Source organism: Lithobates pipiens, unplaced genomic scaffold (assembly GCF_037356315.1).
Source record: "Lithobates pipiens isolate NorthernLeopardFrog02 unplaced genomic scaffold, aLitPip1_a1.2 Scaffold_27, whole genome shotgun sequence".
Lineage (NCBI taxonomy): Eukaryota > Metazoa > Chordata > Amphibia > Anura > Ranidae > Lithobates > Lithobates pipiens.
The window spans coordinates 74,175,548-74,194,659 of record NW_027507788.1 but is presented as its reverse complement, the minus strand read 5'-3'; the positions used below and the strand labels follow the sequence as shown (position 1 = coordinate 74,194,659).

Here is a 19,112-nt window from a genome sequence, read left to right as displayed (position 1 = left end):
ATTTTTCACATTTTGTTTTTAATTTATAGAACAAGACACCAGAAACAACGGTATCGGGGGTAAAAGATTACTATTCTTTGTCTCAATCTGAGAGAGTAAGTAAGAATTTTGTTCCTTGATAAAAAAAAATTGATAGACTTTTAAATTACTTTTATTGATTTATTGATTATGTCATTTTGGCTATATATATATATATATATATATATATATATATGGAGAGAGCAAGCTCTATAAATATATATGTGTGTGTGTATATATATTTAATTTCTATTTCATTGTAATTTTCTAATGAATATAGATTTGTACTTACATTTAACCACTTGGGCCCCCGCGCTATAGCCGAATGACGGCTACAGCGGTGATCTCCTTTTCCGTGACTATGTCTATTGACGTAGTCCCGTGCACGAGCGGACTGTGCGCCCCCTGAGGGGCACGCGCGGCGCGCTCTGTGATCTTTGAGTCTATGAGACTCGCCTGATCATCGAGCAGAGCAAGGGGTCGATCCTGACCCCTTATCACGTGATCAGCTGTCAGCCAATGACAGCTGATCATGTGATATAACAGAGTCGGTAATCAGCTATTATTCCTCCTCGCGCTGTCAGCGCGAGGAGAAAAAAAAAAAACCGATCACGGCCAGCCCTGCCAGTGCCCACCTGCCCCCTCATCAATAAAGATGATAAAAAAAGAAGTGCCCCCCATCAGTGCCACTCAGCAGTGCCCACAATCTGCCTCAACAAAGGTGCTGCACCCCAGTGCCACATATCCGTGCCCATCAGTGTCATCTACCAGTGCCCAGCAGTGCCGCCCATCAGTGCCCAGCAGTGCCACCTATCAGAGCCACCTATTAGTGCCCATCAGTCCCATCTATCAGTGGTACCTATCAGTGCCCCTTAGTGCCACCCATCCATGCCACCCATCCATGCCACCCATCCATGCCACCCATCCATGCCACCCATCCGTGCCACCCATCCGTGCCACCCATCTGTGCCACCCATCTGTGCCATCTTATCTGTGCCCATCTATGCCCATCGGTGCCGCCTTATCTGTGCCTATTAGTGCCGCCTTAACTATGCCTATTAGTGCCCACCAGTGCAGCCTATCAGTGCTGCCTCATCAGCGCACTTCAATGAAGGAGAAAAATGACCTGTTTGCAAAATTTTATAACAAACTATTAAACATTTTTTTTTTTTTTGCATCTTTTTTTGTTTGTGTAGCAAAAAATAAAACTCCCAGCTGTAATTAAATACCACCAAAAGAAAGCTCTATTTGTGGGAAAAAAATGTCATTTGGGTACAGTGTTGTATGCCCGCGCAATTGTCATTCAAAGTGCATCAGCGCTGAAAGCTGAAAATTGGTCTGCGACTGAGGGGGGTTTAAGTTCCCAGTAAGCAAGTGGTTAAATCAATAAAGATTATTTTTATTAAAATTTAAATAATTTTTTTTTTAAACTATATTTGTATTTATATATATATATATATTTTTTTAATTTCTATATTTAGCGTAATATAATAGTCCAGCAAATTTTGGCGAGGTATCCTGATCCTGAGAACGATCGTGCCTTTCCACGCAATCCAACCATAGACTCTTCGAGTACACATTTTACAGACTCAGAATCGCAAGATTCAATCAACAATCGGATTGGTACAATTAATTGGTGTACCTGTCAGTGCTGTATCAAAATGCCCACACAAGTCGAATCGAGGTGCTGTCAAGAGGTCGACGAGGTTCAAGCCTGTATCCCTGAAGGGAAAAAATGCATCACAGAAGCAGAGATATTCCAATCTCAAATAGCGACCGAAGAACACGTTAGACTCACGTTTCTTACGATGCATCTCGAGAGCTTACCAGTTGTCGATGCAGACAATAATCGGTAATATAGCTATTCTCAAAAATTTTAAATGTAGTTAGTAATTTAAATTAGATAGTTGCGATTGTAATCATGTATAGATGTCTGTTATTATTTTTTGTTGTTTTTTTTAAAAACAGGAGACTCAGAAAAACAGCATATCGTACATTTATTGCTTGGATATATGGATATTTAGGGAAGGGGAACAGAAGGGTGATTCCGTCATGTGCTGTCAAAATAGTCCGTGACGTTTTTCCTGATCCGAACGGCTCTTACGTTGGTTTTCTGTATTCGGATGATTATGATGCATCAGAAATGGCATTTCATTAGTTTTCTTGTTTTAAAAATTAAAATATTTTTTGTTATAGTTTGTTAAATTTTTTAATTAAATGTATATTTTTTTCCTAATAAAAGTAAAATAATAGCAATTATCAGTAAGTGATTTAATTTTTTTTCTTTTTTTTTTTTTTTTTTTTAATTGATAGTTAATGTTATTTTTTTGGGTTTGCTAAAAATAAAAGTCATAATAAAACAAGCAACAATATTCCTTTATTTATTGACTCAACTTAAATATATATTACATTATAAAATTATATATTATACATTACTTATTAACAAAAAAAAAATTGAAAACAAAACATGAATAATTTAATGGTTATAAATGTATTTATTAATTAAAAATAAAAATGTACATATGAAGAGTTCTAGTTTGTCAGTTGCCTTTTGGAAATCTTGTCATGTGTTCAAGCACGACAGCAGATTTTTCGGGGCGTTCTATTGGGGCAATGTTTTTAGGCATTTGAGGGTTCTTTGGCTTCCATGTGCTGATTATTGTGCCCTCCACTATGCATATCATGTTACCGATCATTTCTTTTGCATGATCGGTATCCATTTTCTCATACACATTTCGGACAATCCATTTCTTACGGCCTCGGGGATACTCCAAATTTTTCCTCTCGATTAGAATCTCTGCACCACTGTCATCTTTTTTTTTTTTTTGTCAAAGCAGGTTTACGTACCACATTACAATTGTGGCTTAATGCCGCCAATTTAGTTCGAGCATCCATAGAATCATAACGATAATGTATTCGTTTAGGTCGATATTTTAGAATCATACTGTGGTACGTTTCAATAACACCGGTTTGACAAAAAAAAGTTAGATGCTTCATGTCCTTTTCTAACTTGGGATCCAAAACAATTGAAGATAACGCATGAAATGCAGGTGTTTGATGGACTAACCAGGGAACCTTTGGTGCATCAACATCAATCTCATTGTGCAAACATTTGTGCTCGATATCGCCAACCATCCATACATGTTCATTTACTACATGATGTAGTAAAGATTGCCAAAGTTCTTTAAAACGTTCCTCGTTTCCTTTGGAAGCTCTACTACACCAATAGAAATGGTTTGTTATGGGTCTGATCCACGGCATAATGGCACTATGAATTTTTTTTTTGGAAATTTGTAACAATTTTCTTTTTAAATTTTTAACATAGTGCCAAATGTCAAATTGATGATTAATATTTTCATATTTTGCAGTGGTTAACAATTTGCGTATGCCGGTGTGTCTATCGGTTCCCACAAATTGAACATCGAATTTGCTTTCAATTAGTCTGTCTAAAACTTTCGTAAATCCAAATTTTTCCATGGCGACTGATGAGGTTGTTTGTGACACCTGCACCAACTCAAAATCTACAATTTTTTTGGAGAAAAGGTCCATGAATGTATAAGTGGAAAATTTGGCAGAAAACCCAGGGCTATCGCATTGGCCGTCTCCTACAAGATACAATGTTTTTTTTTTTAATTCTTCAGAAACATAGCCCTTGTTTTTTTGCCAACTGTAGTCAATAGCGTGAAAAATGTATCGATTTTGCGCTCGATTGTAAGAAGTTTCTCCAAATATCTCGATGCCGCAAAGTTCAAACATTTCTCTCACTTTGGTATAGCTTCCTCCACTCACACAAATGGCGCCTGAAAGTAAAATATTTCCTGCGGGATAATTCTTAATTTTTGGCTGGCTTTCCCACAGCTTTTTGCGGTGGTCAGCAGAGCATGTGGAAAAGACACAAACCAACGTGCCAATTAGTTGTTTTTCAATTTTTTTTATTTTTGAAATACAGTCTGGATCTGGACATCACATTTGAAACAGCAATTGATCCAGACTGCTTTCAAAAACAATAAATTTTTTTTCGTTTACGAGGTTAAGGGGGTATTGTAGAGTGTCATCTATTTGTGTGTCTTCAACACTTTCACAAAGACTTACATCATCTTTCAAAGGAGTTTCACAATCAGACAATCGGAAAATTGGGTCGTCGTAGTATGCCAATTTTCTTTTGGGACGGATTTCAGGACTATCGACCTCAGATTCTAAGGGTGAACTCATTACTGGTGTGGGTTGGACGTTCGGTGTCCAAAGTCCAGTTGCAGTATGTGGAACCGGAGGAGGTGTCATTAAACCAGCCCCAGAACTGCAATACGGGTGATCCAAGGAGATTGATCTTGCACTAGCTATTTTACAATAGCTTTCCTGTGATTCCGGGACAGTATCCTCCAAATTTGTTGTTTGGGTTTCTGCATCTTTCATTTGCACTTTGACACATTTACATGAACATGTAGTATTTAAAATTTCAGATGTTGAGGTTCCTGGCATCACGTATTTTGATCTACGAATTTTATTAAGTCTTGTGCTCCATTTAGTATCGGAGCTGGTGATCATTGAGATTTTTCGGAAAAATAGTTGGTATTGCATCTCCTTTCAATTTTCTTTTTTGCCCTTGGCCAATGAAAGAATCAGCTTGGAAGTGCGCAGAACACATCCTGTACACGTTCCCACGCACATCACTTTGGATTAGTGGAACGTATTGTTCTATCATCTCAGGCTCCATACCGGCGTTTTGAAGCCAGATTTTAAGAAGTGTCGCATCCTTCGGGAAAATATAATATTTTCTTATTGGAGGATTTGACTGAGCATCACTGTCGTGGCTGCAACAAAGTGCAAAGCAGCTCGGCATTTCTATTCAATAAAGAAGAGTAAAATTAGTCAAACAAATATATTAAAAATTATATATATAATTTTTTTTTGACATTAGATATTAAAAATACAAATAAAAAAAAAAAAAAAAAAGACACTTGTTTTATTTAATTAAATAATTTATTTAAGAGTATATTCAAAATTTTTTTTTTAACATGAAATAAAATTATTACATAAAAAAATAAAAAAAAAATAAAAAATTAACAACTCCATTTAAAATAGAATATTTAATATAATTTTACATTGCGGATTACACAAGAGAAGAGAGAGCGGTAGCGAGCATGGATAGAGAGAGCGCGAGGGAGGGAGAGAGCGAGGATGGAGAGAGCGAGGGAGCGCGAGGATGGAGAGAGAGGGAGCGAGGATGGAGAGAGGGAGCGAGAGAGAGAGAGAGAGAGAGGGAGCGAGAGAGAGAGAGAGAGAGAGAGAGAGAGGGAGCGAGGATGGAGAGAGAGAGAGAGAGAGAGGGAGCGAGGATGGAGAGAGAGAGAGAGAGCGAGGATGGAGAGAGAGAGAGGGAGCGAGGATGGAGAGAGAGAGAGAGAGAGCGAGGATGGAGAGAGAGAGAGGGAGCGAGGATGGAGAGAGAGAGAGGGAGCGAGGATGGAGAGAGAGAGAGAGAGAGAGGGAGCGAGGATGGAGAGAGAGAGAGAGAGAGAGAGAGAGCGAGGATGGAGAGAGAGAGAGAGAGAGAGAGACACGGAGACGATGGATCGAGAGAGAGCGGGAGCGAGGATGGATAGAGAGAGAGGGACAGAGGATGGATATAGAGAGAGGGACAGAGGATGGATATAGAGCGAGCATAAACTAGAAGAAAGAAGATGAAAACACAAAAAAAAAAATAATCACATGAAAAGGAAAACAATACATTTTTATTATGGATTAGAAAGTATCAAATCCAATTGTCTGAGGGGAAAGAGAGAGAAATAGGTGGTTTGATAGCAGTAGAGTCAAAATGCGAGATAATGGTGATATAAAATAGATGTAGAGATATAGATATAAAGAAGATGGAGACATAGACAAAGGAGAAAGAAATAAAAAGGTAAAAGAAGCCGTGATTGAGACAATACACAAAATTATACATTGATTTAAAAAAAAAAAGTTTAAAATTATGGATTTTAATAAAATCCAATTGTCGGAGATGGAAAACAGAGAGCAAAGGCGAGAGAGAGAGCGAGGGACAGAGGATAGAGAGTTAGCGAGGGACAGAGGATAGAGAGTTAGCGAGGGACAGAGGATAGAGAGTTAGCGAGGGACAGAGGATAGAGAGTTAGCGAGGGACAGAGGATAGAGAGTTAGCGAGGGACAGAGGATAGAGAGTTAGCGAGGGACAGCGAAAGCGAGGGACAGCGGAAGCGAGGGAGCAAAGGATATAGAGAGCGAAGGACAGAGGATAGAGAGAATGAAGGACAGCGGAAGCAAGGGACAGCGGAAGCAAGGGAGCGAAGGACAGAGAGAGCGAGGGACAGAGAGAGCGAGGGACAGAGAGAGCGAGGGACAGAGAGAGCGAGGGACAGAGAGAGCGAGGGACAGAGAGAGCGAGAGAGCGAAGGAGCGAAGGACAGAGGATAGAGAGAGCGAGGGACAGCGGAAGCGAGAGAGCGAAGGACAGAGGATAGAGAGAGCAAAGGACAGAGGATAGAGAGAGCAAAGGACAGAGGATAGAGAGAGCAAAGGACAGAGGATAGAGAGAGCAAAGGACAGAGGATAGAGAGAGCAAAGGACAGAGGATAGAGAGAGCAAAGGACAGAGGATAGAGAGAGCAAAGGACAGAGGACAGCGGAAGCGAGGGACAGCGGAAGCGAGGGACAGCGGAAGCGAGGGACAGCGGAAGCGAGGGACAGCAGAAGCGAGGCAGCAAAGGATAGAGAGAGCAAAGGAGATTCAGAAAAAAGTAGGAGGCAAGAAAAGTCTCACATCTAAAATCACACACATAAAAAAAAAAAAAAAAAAAAAAAAAAAAATAAATACAAAAAAATAAAGTTACACAAATTAACCACTTGCTTACTGGGCACTTAAACACCCTTCCTGCCCAGACCAATTTTCAGCTTTCGGTGCTCTCACACTTTGAATGACAATTACTCAGTCATGCAACACTGTACCCAAATGAATTTTGTGTCCTTTTTTTCCCACAAATAGAGCTTTCTTTTGGTGGTATTTGATCACCTCTGGGGTTTTTATTTTTTGCGCTATAAATGAAAAAAGACCGAAAATTTTGAAAAAAAACGCATATTTCTTTGTTTCTGTGACAGAATTATGCAAATTATTAATTTTTCTTCATAAATTTTGGCCACAATTTATACTGCTACATATCTTTGGTAAAAATAACCCAAATTAGTGGATATTATTTGGTCTTTGTGAAAGTTAGAGAGTCTACAAGCTGTGGTGCGAATCGCACAAAATTGATCACATCTGATGTACTGGTGGCCTATCTCGCTTCTTGTGACCCAAACAAGTCAGGAAAGTACAAATACCCCCCAAATGACCCCTTTTTGGAAAGTAGACATTCCAAGGTATTTAGTAAGAGGCATGGTGAGCTTTTTGATGTTGTCATTTTTTTCCCACAATTCTTTGCAAAATGAAGATTTTTCATTTTCTTTATTTTTCTCCACAAAATTGTCATTGTAATAGGTTATTTCTCTCACGTGGCATGTGTATACCACAAATGACACCCCCCAAAAAATTCTGCTACTCCTCCTGAGTATTACAATACCACATGTGTGGGACTTTTTCGCAGCCTGGCCACATAGAGAGGCCCAACATGCAGGGAGCGCCATCACGTGTTCTAGGAGCATAAATTACACATCTAACTTGTTGACTACTTATTACACTTTTGAAATACCAGGACAATGACACGTGACACTGATGACAGATGGCACTGATACGTGGCAATGATGACACTTATACGTGGCACTGATGACACGTGGCACTGATGACAGATGACACTAATATGTGGCACTGATGACACGTGGCACTAATACGTGGCACTGATGACACGTGGCACTAATACGTGGCACTGATGACACGTGGCACTAATATGTGGCACTGATGACACGTGGCACTAATACGTGGCACTGATGACATGTGGCACTAATACGTGGCACTAATACGTGGCACTAATACGTGCCACCGGTGACAGATGGCACTAATACGTGGCACCAATGACACGTGACACTGATGACAGATGGCACTGATAAGTGGCATTGATGACACGTGACACTGACAACAGATGGCACGTGACACTGACAGGTGGCACTGATGACAAATGGCACTGATACGTGGCACTGATGACAGATGGCACTAATACGTGGCACTGATGACAGATGGCACTATGTGGCACTAATAACACGTGGCACTGATGACAGATGCCACTTATACGTGGCACTGATGACAGATGGCACTGGGGACAAATGGCACTGACAACAGGTGGCACTGGGGACAGATAGCACTGCGGGCAGGTGGCACTGGGGTGGGGTGGATTGCACTGGGGTGGATGGCACTGGGGCGGATGGCACTGGGGCGGATGGCACTGGGGCAGGATGGCACTGGGGCGGATGGCACTGGGGCAGGATGGCACTGGGGCAGGATGGCACTGGGGGGGGGGCATGGCACTGGGGGGGGGTGGCACTGGGGGAGGATGGCTCTGGGGGAGGATGGCACTTTTTATTAAACTTTTTTTTAACTTTTTTTTTTTTTTTTTTTCTTTTTTACACTGACGGCTGCTGCAGCCGTTCTTCTCTCCCCTCTCACACGCTGTCTGTGTGAGGAGGGAGAGCGGCGCTGAGAGATGATCTCATATGTTTACATATGAGATCATCTCCCATTGGACACGCCGATCACGCTGTAAACGGCCGCTGTGATTGGCCGTTTACAGCGATCTGTGTTTGCCTGTCCCCGGGGGACACGGCAAACACAGAACTTCCGCGATGCGCGCCCGCGGCGGCGCGCATTGCGGAAGTAAACACCAGGCCGTCCAGGGACGGCCAGGCACGGGAAGCCGCCCGCCCTAAGGCCGGCATTCGGCTATAGGGCGGGCAGGAAGCGGTTAAATACAATATTTAATTTTTGGCATGGCTTTGAATAATCAATTCCACTTGTCTTTTGAATCTATGGGATAAAAAATAAAAATAAAAATTATTAAAAATAAAAGCAAACCAAACAACAAAAACAGTACAAGAACATAAACGTGTTTATAGTGCGTTAACCACTTGCCTACTGGGCACTTAAACACCCCTCCTGCCCAGACCAATTTTGAGCTTTCGTTGCTCTCACACTTTGAACGACAATTACTCAGGCATGTAACACCGAATCGAACTTTTCTTATTTAGATTGTTTCACACAAGTAGAACTGTCTTTTGCTCTTGTATGATCACCTGTGTTTTTTTTTTTCTATTTCATTTGTGCTATAAATGAACAAAGTCACGTTGTCCCATTGATTTCGATGGGTAGGAGTGGTTAATACACCGCTCCTTCATCGCTCAGAAGATGCGGCTAGCAGGACTTTTTTCAGCATCCTGCTAGCGCAACGCTCCAGTGTGAAAGCCCTCCGGCTTTCAGGCTGGGTTCACACTGCTGCGGATACAAGAACTGGATGTGATTCGCACCGCCTTGCAGTGCAAATCACATCCGATCGATGTGCAATGCGAGTTCAGCTATACAGATAGTATGGCTGAATTCGCATCGCACCCGCAGCAAACTCGCACGGGACCCTTTTTTTGGTCTGCAGCAGAATCGGATCGCATGGGTGTTCAACACCATGCGATCCGATTCCTGTCCGAGTTTGCAGATCGTACTGCGATATGCGAACTGATCTGGGGGTGTCATTGATGTTTCACTGACACTCCCAGCAGTTTGCATAGGGCAGTGTGAACTGCCGCCGGGAGGTATGCAATGCGGGAACCCGCCACGGATTCGCGGCGTTCCCGCATCACTGCAATGTGAACCCATCACACTGTAGTGAAAGAGGCCAGTTTTTTCATGCGCTACACAGGTGCTATTTTTACCGCTGTAACGCATGAAAACCGCCACAGTGTGAAAGGGGTCTTAGTGTCCGCTCTGCAGCCATCTTTTGGCTATAAAGCGGGCGCAAAGTGGTTTACAGACACATACACACATTTTTTTAATGCATTAACCACTTGACCACTGGGCACTTAAACACCCCTAATAACCAGACCAATTTTCAGCTTTCGGTGCTCTCACATTTTGAATGACAATTACTCAGTCATGCAACACTGTACCCAAATGAAATTTTTGTCCTTTTTTTCACACAAATGGAGCTTTCTTTTGGTGGTATTTAATCACCGCTGGGTTTTTTATTTTTTGTGCTATAAAAGAAAAAATACAGAAAATTCTGTAAAAAAATGAATTTTTCTTCATTTCTGTTATAAAATTTAGCAGATTAGTAATTTTTTCTTCATAAATTTTGGCCAAAATTTATACCACTACATATCTTTGGTAAAAATAAGTACAAATTGGTGGATATTATTTGGTCTTTGTGAAAGTTATAGAGTCCACAAGCTATGGTGCCAATATCTGAAAATTGATCACACCTGAAGTACTGACGACCTATTTCAATTCTTGAGACCCTAACATGCCAGAAAAGTACAAATACCCCCCAAATGACCCCTTTTTGGAAAGAAGACATTCCAAGGTATTTAGTAAGAGGCATGATGAGTTTTTTGAAGTTGTCATTTTTTCCCACAATTCTTTGCAAAATCAAGATTTTTTTTACTTTTTTTTTTTTTTTTTCACAAAATTGTTATATTATCAGTTTATTTCTCACACAGCATATGCATACCACAAATTACACCCCAAAACACATTCTGCTATTACTCCCGAGTACAGCGATACCACAAGTGTGAGACTTTTACACAGTGCGGCCACATACAGAGGCCCAACATGCAGGGAGCGCCATCAGGCGTTCTGGAGCACCCAGGACAATTCTGACATTTCTCTCCTACATGTAAAAATCATCATTTATTTGCTAGAAAATTACATCGAATCCCAAAACATTATATATGTTTTTTTAGCAAACACCCTGTAGAATACAATGGTGGTCATTGCAACTTTTTATCTCGCACGGTATTTGCGCAGCAATTTTTCGAATGCTTTTTTTTGGAAAAAAAACTGTTTTGTGCTTAAAAAAAAAAAAACAGTAAAGTTAGCCCAATTTTTGCATAATGTGAAAGATGAAGTTACACTGAGTAAATCGAGACCCAACATGTCACTCTTCAAAATTGCACAGGCTCGTGGAATGGCGACAAACGTCGCTACTTAAAAATCACCATAGGCGACGATTTAATTTTTTTTTTTACTGGTTGTATGTTTTGAGTTACAGAGGAGGTCTAGGGCTAGAATTATTGCTCTCGCTCCAACGTACGCAGCGATACCTCACATGTGTGGTTTGAACACCGTTTTCATATGTGGGTGGGACTTACGTATGCGTTCGCTTCTGCATGCGAGCACATGGGGACAGGGGCGCTTTAAAAAAAAAAAAAAAAATTTTATTGTTCATTTTACTTTATTTTAGTTTGACATTTTTTTCACCAAAAATAAAATTTGTTGATGACTTTTATTCCTATTACAAGGAATGTAAACATCCCTTGTAATAGGAATATGGCATGACAGGTCCTCTTTACAGTGAGATGTGGGGTCAATAAGACCCCGCATCTCACCTCTAAGCTGGGAAGCCTGAAAAAAAATAAAAATAAGATTCTGGATTTGATAGTATTGGCGAGTCGGTAGAAGCACCGGAGGGCGGCGGGAGGGGGGGGCGGTGTCTATGGCTGGGTATTGCAGGGTATCACCGACTATGGCTGGGTATATCAGAGTATGGCTGGGTATCTCAGAGTATGGCGTTGCAGAGCATTGCAGGATATTGGAGGGTGTTGCAGAGCATTGCAGAGTGTTGCACGGTATTGGCGGGTGTTGCAGAGCATTGCAGAGTGTTGCAGGGTATTGGTGGGTGTTGCAGAGCATTGCAGAGTGTTGCAGGGTATTGGCGGGTGTTGCAGAGCGTTGCAGGGTATTGCAGAGTAATGCAGACTATTGCAGAGTAATGCAGGGTAATGCAGAGTATTTGCAGGGAATTGAGGGGTTAATTTTCAGAGAGCAGCGATGTGGGCACTGCAGATGCAGCCCACATCGCTGCTGACACCGATCTCCTCCCCCTCCGCTGTTCCGATCGGTACAGCGAGGGGGAGGGAGGAACCGGCGTCATAATATGACGCCAGTTTGTTTACAAGTGATCACTCCGTCATTTGACGGAGCGATCACGTGGTAAACGGCCGCGACGAGCATCCGTGACCCGGCGGTCACGGATGCTCTCGAGTGCGCGCCCCAGGGGGCGCGCGAGAGCGGAATTCTGGGAGGACGTCATATGACGGCCTCGCACAGTTAAGAAACCGCCCTAAAGCCGTCATTCGGCTATAGGGCGGTTATTAAGTGGTTAAATAACTTACTTGAATCCGATGTAGATTAAACAGCTAAGAAATCGGTCACAGAATTTTCTATGCAGTAGTTCGTTAACTGAAAGGAAAAAAAATATAAAATAAAAATACATTAGTAAAGTTTAATAATTATGTTAAAAAAAAAAAAAAAAAAAAAAAAAAGGATTAAAAAAATAAATAAATAAATAAAAAAAATTATAAAAATGGCTTTTTAATAATTTTTGTAGTTAGCAAAATATTTTAAAAATAAAATTTTTTAAAGTATTAATGCAAAAAATAAAAGTATAAACGCAGCCAAAAAAAATATATATAAAAAAAAAAAGTTTGAACTTACCTTATAATTGAAGGTTTTGATTGACAATGAGAAAGATCTTCAATTTAAAAGGCACAATCAGAGTACTATATAAAATCTGAGAAGACAATTAAAAAATATTTTTTAAAAAATTTCCTAACATATAAATTGATGTAAAAAAAAAATAAAAGACTATAAAATAAATTATTAAATAAAATATATATATATTTTTAAAATTACACATTATTAAAGTAAAATCAAGAATTAAAATATAACATTGAGATCGAATTAACAAACATAGTTAAATAAAAACAAATAAATGGGTTAAACAAAAAAAAATGGTTGACGTATATATTCTAAAATAAATAAAAATAATTTTAAAAAATGTATACGTGTGTTCTAAAAAATAATAAATTACAATACAAATATAAAAAATTTAAATTATAAACATGATAAAAAAAAAATATATATATATATATATATATATATATATATATATATATATATATATATATATATTAGACATAGACATTGATAGAGACAATTCTTGATTATACATTTCGATTTTTTTTAAAAACAATCTAATATAACAACAACCAAAAAAAAAAAAATAAGATTAAAAAAAAAAAAAATAAATAAATAAATTATTCGATAAAAATAAATAAATAAATAAATAAAGAAAAAATAAAACAAAAATTTACGGTTGTTTATATTCTAAATTAAAACTAACATTGACATAACATTTAACAGTAAAAAATAAATATTAAAAAAAAATGATACATAAATATATATATATATATATATATATATATATATATATATATATATATATATATATATATATATATATACATACACACATACAAAGCATTGTGATATAATTACAGTGCAATTTAAAAATTTGTAAAGACAATAAGATTACTTACCTCTGAGCTTGTGTCTGGGGCAGCTGTACCGCGTGGAGTCCGTTCGCCTCTTGTTCTCAGGTAAAACTGGTAATGTTTACCTGTTTGCCCTGGAGAACAATGGCGAAATTCAAATCGCCCTCCAAACGTGGCCGGCGTGATGACGTCACGTCCTCGAAATCTCGCGAGATTTCGGCTGCATGAGCCGCAATGTCTCCTGGGATTACTTGGACGAGATCCCAGGAGACAGTGCGGGGGTCACAGGAAGTGATGCTGATCCCCGCAAGAGACCGCCCATCGCCGCAGGGGAGGAATTTTAAAAAGGACAAATAACACAAGGTAGATTAATAAAAAATAAGAAAAATGTGGCATTATAAAATGTGCGGTATAGAGGCAACAGAATGGGATAATTTTATTATTTTGAGTGCAGAACCCCTTTAACAAGGGACACCAACTTCCTTGAGATTAATAAAAAAATATAAGATAATAATGTTATTGTGGTAACTTGACACTCCAAAAAAAAAATTATATGGAGATTACTAGAATTTTTTTAAGTAATCGTAAAATAAATCTTGATAATATAATAAAATAATAATAAAAGAGGAGTATAAAAAAAAATTGTAAACATTATTATGGAGATCTGGCTTTAAAAAAAATAGAATATTAGTTATGAGATGAGGATAAATGATGAAGAAATCAGTTTGTGAAAACTCTGTGTGAATATGAGCAGCAAAACAACTTCATTCTTCCAGCATTCTAAAGAAAAAAAGAATGCGCTGCATTAAAAGATCACATAATTAGGAGTGTGAGGAATTTGCTATACCTGGGCTTGTGTCATCAGAGCCCCCATAAGCCTTCATGACACACTACTATACGGTGGATGTGTCCAAATTATCCGGTAAGAGTATCCACCTTCAATAATTACTTCATAATCTGATTCCAAGAAATTCTAAGGCCTGAGAAGGTTGGGAGTTTTTATCTTCATGAATGCCATTTGAGAATTTCATATGTTCCACGATGGGAAGTACTCCATCTTGAAGTTTTGGTGGACTGGCTTCACGATTGTGAACATTCTCTTGAGACTCTAGTGGACCGCTGTTTATCATTTTTTATTTATTTTTGTACACATACACTTATTTTATATAGGTGCCTTTTAGCGCTGCACTTATTTTATCTATATTGGGATAAGATAATGAGAGTTTAGGCTGACATTAGTGTTTTTGTCTTGTGTATTGTCTTACAGCAAAGATGAATCAGTTTAAAGAGGAGGGCCGTTTAAAAAAAAAAAAAAATTAAAAGTCAGCAGCCGCAAACACTGCAGCTGCTGACTTAATAAGCACACTTATCTGTCCAGGGTGCCCGCGATGTCGGCCGCCCGAGGCCGACCCGTCCCTCGGCTCTCGGGTCCCGGCGCCGCCATTCCTACTAAGGGAAACAGGCAGTGGAGCCTTTACGGCTTCACTGCCCATTTCCTACTGCGCATGCGCAAGTCGCGCAGCTCTTTGTGAATGGGACGTGCTGTGTTCTGGAACACACAGTTCCCAGAACACAGCGCGACCCATTACCCAGAAGACAACATGACGAGGAGAGAAGAAAGAAGATCTCCGTGGAGGAGGAAGAGGAAGATTAGGATTATGTGCCTAGCAACAGGCATTTCTGGTAAGTAAAAAAAAAAATTTTTTTTTCATTTATTTTTTTAGATTTTTTTGTAATTTTTAATATTTTTTTTTTTCAGGGTGGCCCTCCACTTTAAGGACCCAGAATTCATGGGCAGTTTCATAGACACATACAGGGAGATGAGGAATTTGTGGGAGGTGAAACACAGCTTATATTATAATAAACAAGCTAGGAGGTCATCGCTGGAGAAACTTCTGGAATTTGTGAAGACTCGGGTCCCTGAAGCAAACATGACGTTTTTGGAAAATAAAATTGGGATCTTGAGGAACTGTGATAGATGTGGTGGGGGACAGCTCGTACACACATTGGGGAGACATCGCAGGATCCTGGGGACAAGGTAAGTAACTTTGCCTGGATCCTGCGATGCGATCCCGAGTGTGGCTCGGGTTACAGCTTTTAGTACTGAAAATCCACCCCGAGCCACACTCAGGAATACCACCAGGGAGTTTAACCACTTCAGCCCTGGAAGGATTTACCCTCTTAAAGAGTAAGTAAACTCTCCCACTCTGATGTTTCTTTTAATTTAGTCCATTATAATAAGTAATTATCAAACTATAGCCACTGTAATCCAGCCAAAATCGCATATTATTTACTGTTTAAAGAAACTTTAAAAAACGTGTTCACCATCTTAAGTATTGTTTTCTGAGTTCACAGTTGAGTGTATTTCCGCCCTACATTGAGCACTTCCTGTACTGTTAACCAAGCCTCCTTCTCAATCCAACGTTTCTATGGCAACCCTGCTTCCCTGCTCATAGCTGACGTGTTTTATTTCATAGTATTTACTTGTGCCGATTATCTGGTGTTTTCAGCTTATGAGACTACAGTAATGCTGTCTGATGCCCAGGTTTACACTGCATGTGATGTCACATGGTCACATGGGGGTGTAGTAGGAAGCTCTCTGTGATTATGCAGTCTCGTGGGATTTCAATGTTGTGCCGTAGGAAGTCCTGATAATAGACGGACAAGCACACAGAGTGTGCCGTAAATCAGGGGAGATATGGGCATGCTCAGTGACATCATTCTCAAGAACAAAAAGGATTACAACAATACTAAGTAAGTAAGGAGATATCTAAAAGCAGTGTTCATTAGGGTTTTTTATGCTGATTTACATGGGACAAAGTTGTGGGGGAGAGTTTACAATCACTTTAATGAACGGGCCATTTTTTGTGGTACATCACTGCATTGCTTTAACTGTCAATTGCACGGTCGTGCGATGCTGTACCCAAATACAATTGACGTCCTTCTTTTCCCTACAAATAGAGCTTTCTTTTGGTGGTATTTGATCACCTCTGCGAAAAAAATATAAATAAATAAAACCTAAACCACTTGTCTTCAATAAGCCCCGCCACCCCCTCCCCCTCCTTGGAGTATATATGACACACAAAAAAAAGGAATAACAATATCCAGCATTACAAAGTACACAGTACACATTGGTTGACATGATACCCAAGTCAGAGATTGAAGCCATCTAGACCAGATAACATCAAACTTATTCAGGGAGTTCCTTAGGGAATATGTATGCCTTTCAAAAGAATGATCCTATTGAGATCTACAATCCAATTGGACACAGTTGGTGGATGTGCAGAGGTACACTTAAGAGCAATCTGTCTATGGCAACAAAAAGTGCACGCCTTATAGTATTACCCATAGTGGAGGTATAGATAGAGGTGTCACAGTAACCCAATACACATATAAGCGGTTCAACCAGAATATTAATATCCAATACCCTATTTAAGGTACCAATCACCTCCACTCAGTATCTTTGAAGTTTTGGACATCGCCACAAAAGATGTATTAATGTACCTGTGTTACCACATCTAGCACAGGCTGGCTCAGATTTCAGTCCAATTGCACAGAGAAACTGCAGAGTTCTATAAACCTTATGGAGAATAAAAATCTGGGTCAGTCTGTGTGATGGAGAAAGAGACACCCTGGATGGGGACCGGAGGACATTGTTCCAAATCTCCTCAGACATGGGACCAATATCATTTTCCCAGCCAGCCTGAGAACAGATGGGGAAGTTCAATAGAAACCCATCTGACAGTACCCTATAAGTAACCTAGGTAACACCCTTTATTGACCCTGCTGTACTATTTTATCTAAGACAGGGATACAGGGGAAAAATATCTTAGCAGAAGAAAACTGGGCATGTAGAGCATGTCTTGATTGAAGGAATTGGTAAAAGCAGTTGGATTCTACAGAGAACTCTCCCCTCAGATCTTCAAAGGATTTAAGTATACCATTCTGATATAGCTGAGCTAAAGTAGTTATTCCTAGTTTTTTCCCATCTCTGAAAGTCTAAGCCCCTGTACACACGGTCGGACATTCTGCCAACCAAATCCGTTGGATTTTGTCCAACGGATTTTGTCCGAAACTGTTTCCGAAACTGTTGCATACACACGGTCGGACCAAGTTGTCGGAAAATATGATCGTTCAGAACGTGATGACGTTATTTTGATATGACGGGACTACGTTCACGCTAGTAGCCAATAGCTTTGGTGTAGGAATTTGATCTGAGCATGCATGGCACTTTGTCCGATCAAAATTCTCTGCACATGATTGGAGTATGTCCGATTGGACCAGTTTGTCGAAAAATATTTCCAACAAGTTGGAAAATTGGGTCCGACGGATATTCCGACGGAAACAGTCCGATGCATACCACACACAGTCGGATTATCCGACAAAGCGGTCCGATAGGACACATTCCGTCGGAATCTCCGATCGTGTGTACAAGGGCTTAGAGGCGAAATTTGAGATTTCTTCCCATATGGGAGTGTATCTAGTGGGATATGACACACCCGACATTTTTTTAACTGTATCCCATACTTTACTGTTTAACATACAAGTAGGCATATCAGCAAGTGAGACACCCCCTTTTGCACCCTTAAATGCAAAAGAAAATAGTCGTTGAGTAGGAAAGAATATCTGTTCAGACTCCCATCCAGCAAAATGCTGTAATTGGGAGGTGAGAAAATATATTCTTGGATTAGGAACTGCCAGGCATTTGTGGACTGCTGTAAAGTCTCCAGTTTGATACGAGTGTTTTTTTTCCACCATATTAATCGCCTAAATATAGTGTTTATCTTAATAAAGTGTCAGAAACCATGAATCAGGCAAGTACAATTAAATCACACTTGTTTATTAATAAAAATAAAAAGGTAAATAGAAAAAGCGTAGACAAGCATAGCTAGAGTCCAGTAACCAGATCAGGTAGTCAGCCAGGCCAGAAGTCAGGGATCCAAGTAGAGCACAGCAAGCAGGATAATGAGCCAGAAGGGATATCAGCAAGCCAGTCTTTAAACAAACCACAGGAGATGGTTTCAGTGATGTTACCAAGGCGAAGGCAGAGGTGAAGTGAGCTGGAAGGCTTTAAGTAGGCAGGTCAGACGAGCATCATCAGGAACAGCTGGTAACTGTGGAGAGAGAAGAAAGCTGGCAATTAGCTGACAGCTGAGCGGCCAGCCCAGAGAAGGAAGGGCTAAGCCAGCCCTGATAGTACCCCCTCCTCAATGACCCCTCTCCCTCGGAGGGCCACCGGGCTTGAGGGGAAACCGTCTATGGAACTCGAGGAGGAGGACAGGGGCATGTACTTCAGAGGATGAAACCCAGGAGCGTTCCTCCGGACCATACCCCTTCCAATGCACCAGGTACTGTAAGCGCCCACGGAACCTACGGGAGTCAACAATGGATTGTATCTCATACTCCTCATGGTTCTCAACCTGAATAGGGTGAGGACATGGCACCGAGGTGGTAAATCAGTTACAGACCAACAGTTTCAATAAGGAGACATGAAACACATTTGAGATGCGCATACTAGGAGGAAGGTCCAACGTGTAAGCCACTGGGTTAATCCTGCGAAGGATACGGAAAGGCCCAATAAACCGAGGTGCAAACTTCAGAGGGAACACAAAG

The 19,112-nt window shown here is 40.2% G+C and overlaps 2 long non-coding RNA genes across 2 annotated transcripts in view; one reads left to right on the top strand and one right to left on the bottom strand.

The window, feature by feature from the left end:
* The window catches only part of LOC143933923 (uncharacterized), a 6,097-nt gene extending 3,895 nt beyond the window's left edge, over positions 1-2,202 (top strand). The window contains exons 3-5 of the long non-coding RNA XR_013263172.1: positions 30-95; positions 1,500-1,870; positions 1,987-2,202. This is a non-coding gene — a long non-coding RNA (uncharacterized LOC143933923). The remainder of the gene's footprint in view (positions 1-29; positions 96-1,499; positions 1,871-1,986) is intronic.
* Positions 2,203-8,936: 6,734 nt separating this feature from the next.
* LOC143933195 (uncharacterized) lies at positions 8,937-12,731 on the bottom strand. Its single transcript, XR_013263036.1, has 3 exons — positions 12,661-12,731; positions 12,339-12,405; positions 8,937-8,985 (listed from the first exon to the last, which is right to left on the bottom strand). It is a non-coding gene; the product is annotated as an uncharacterized LOC143933195 (long non-coding RNA).
* Between the last annotated feature and the right edge of the window lie 6,381 nt (positions 12,732-19,112).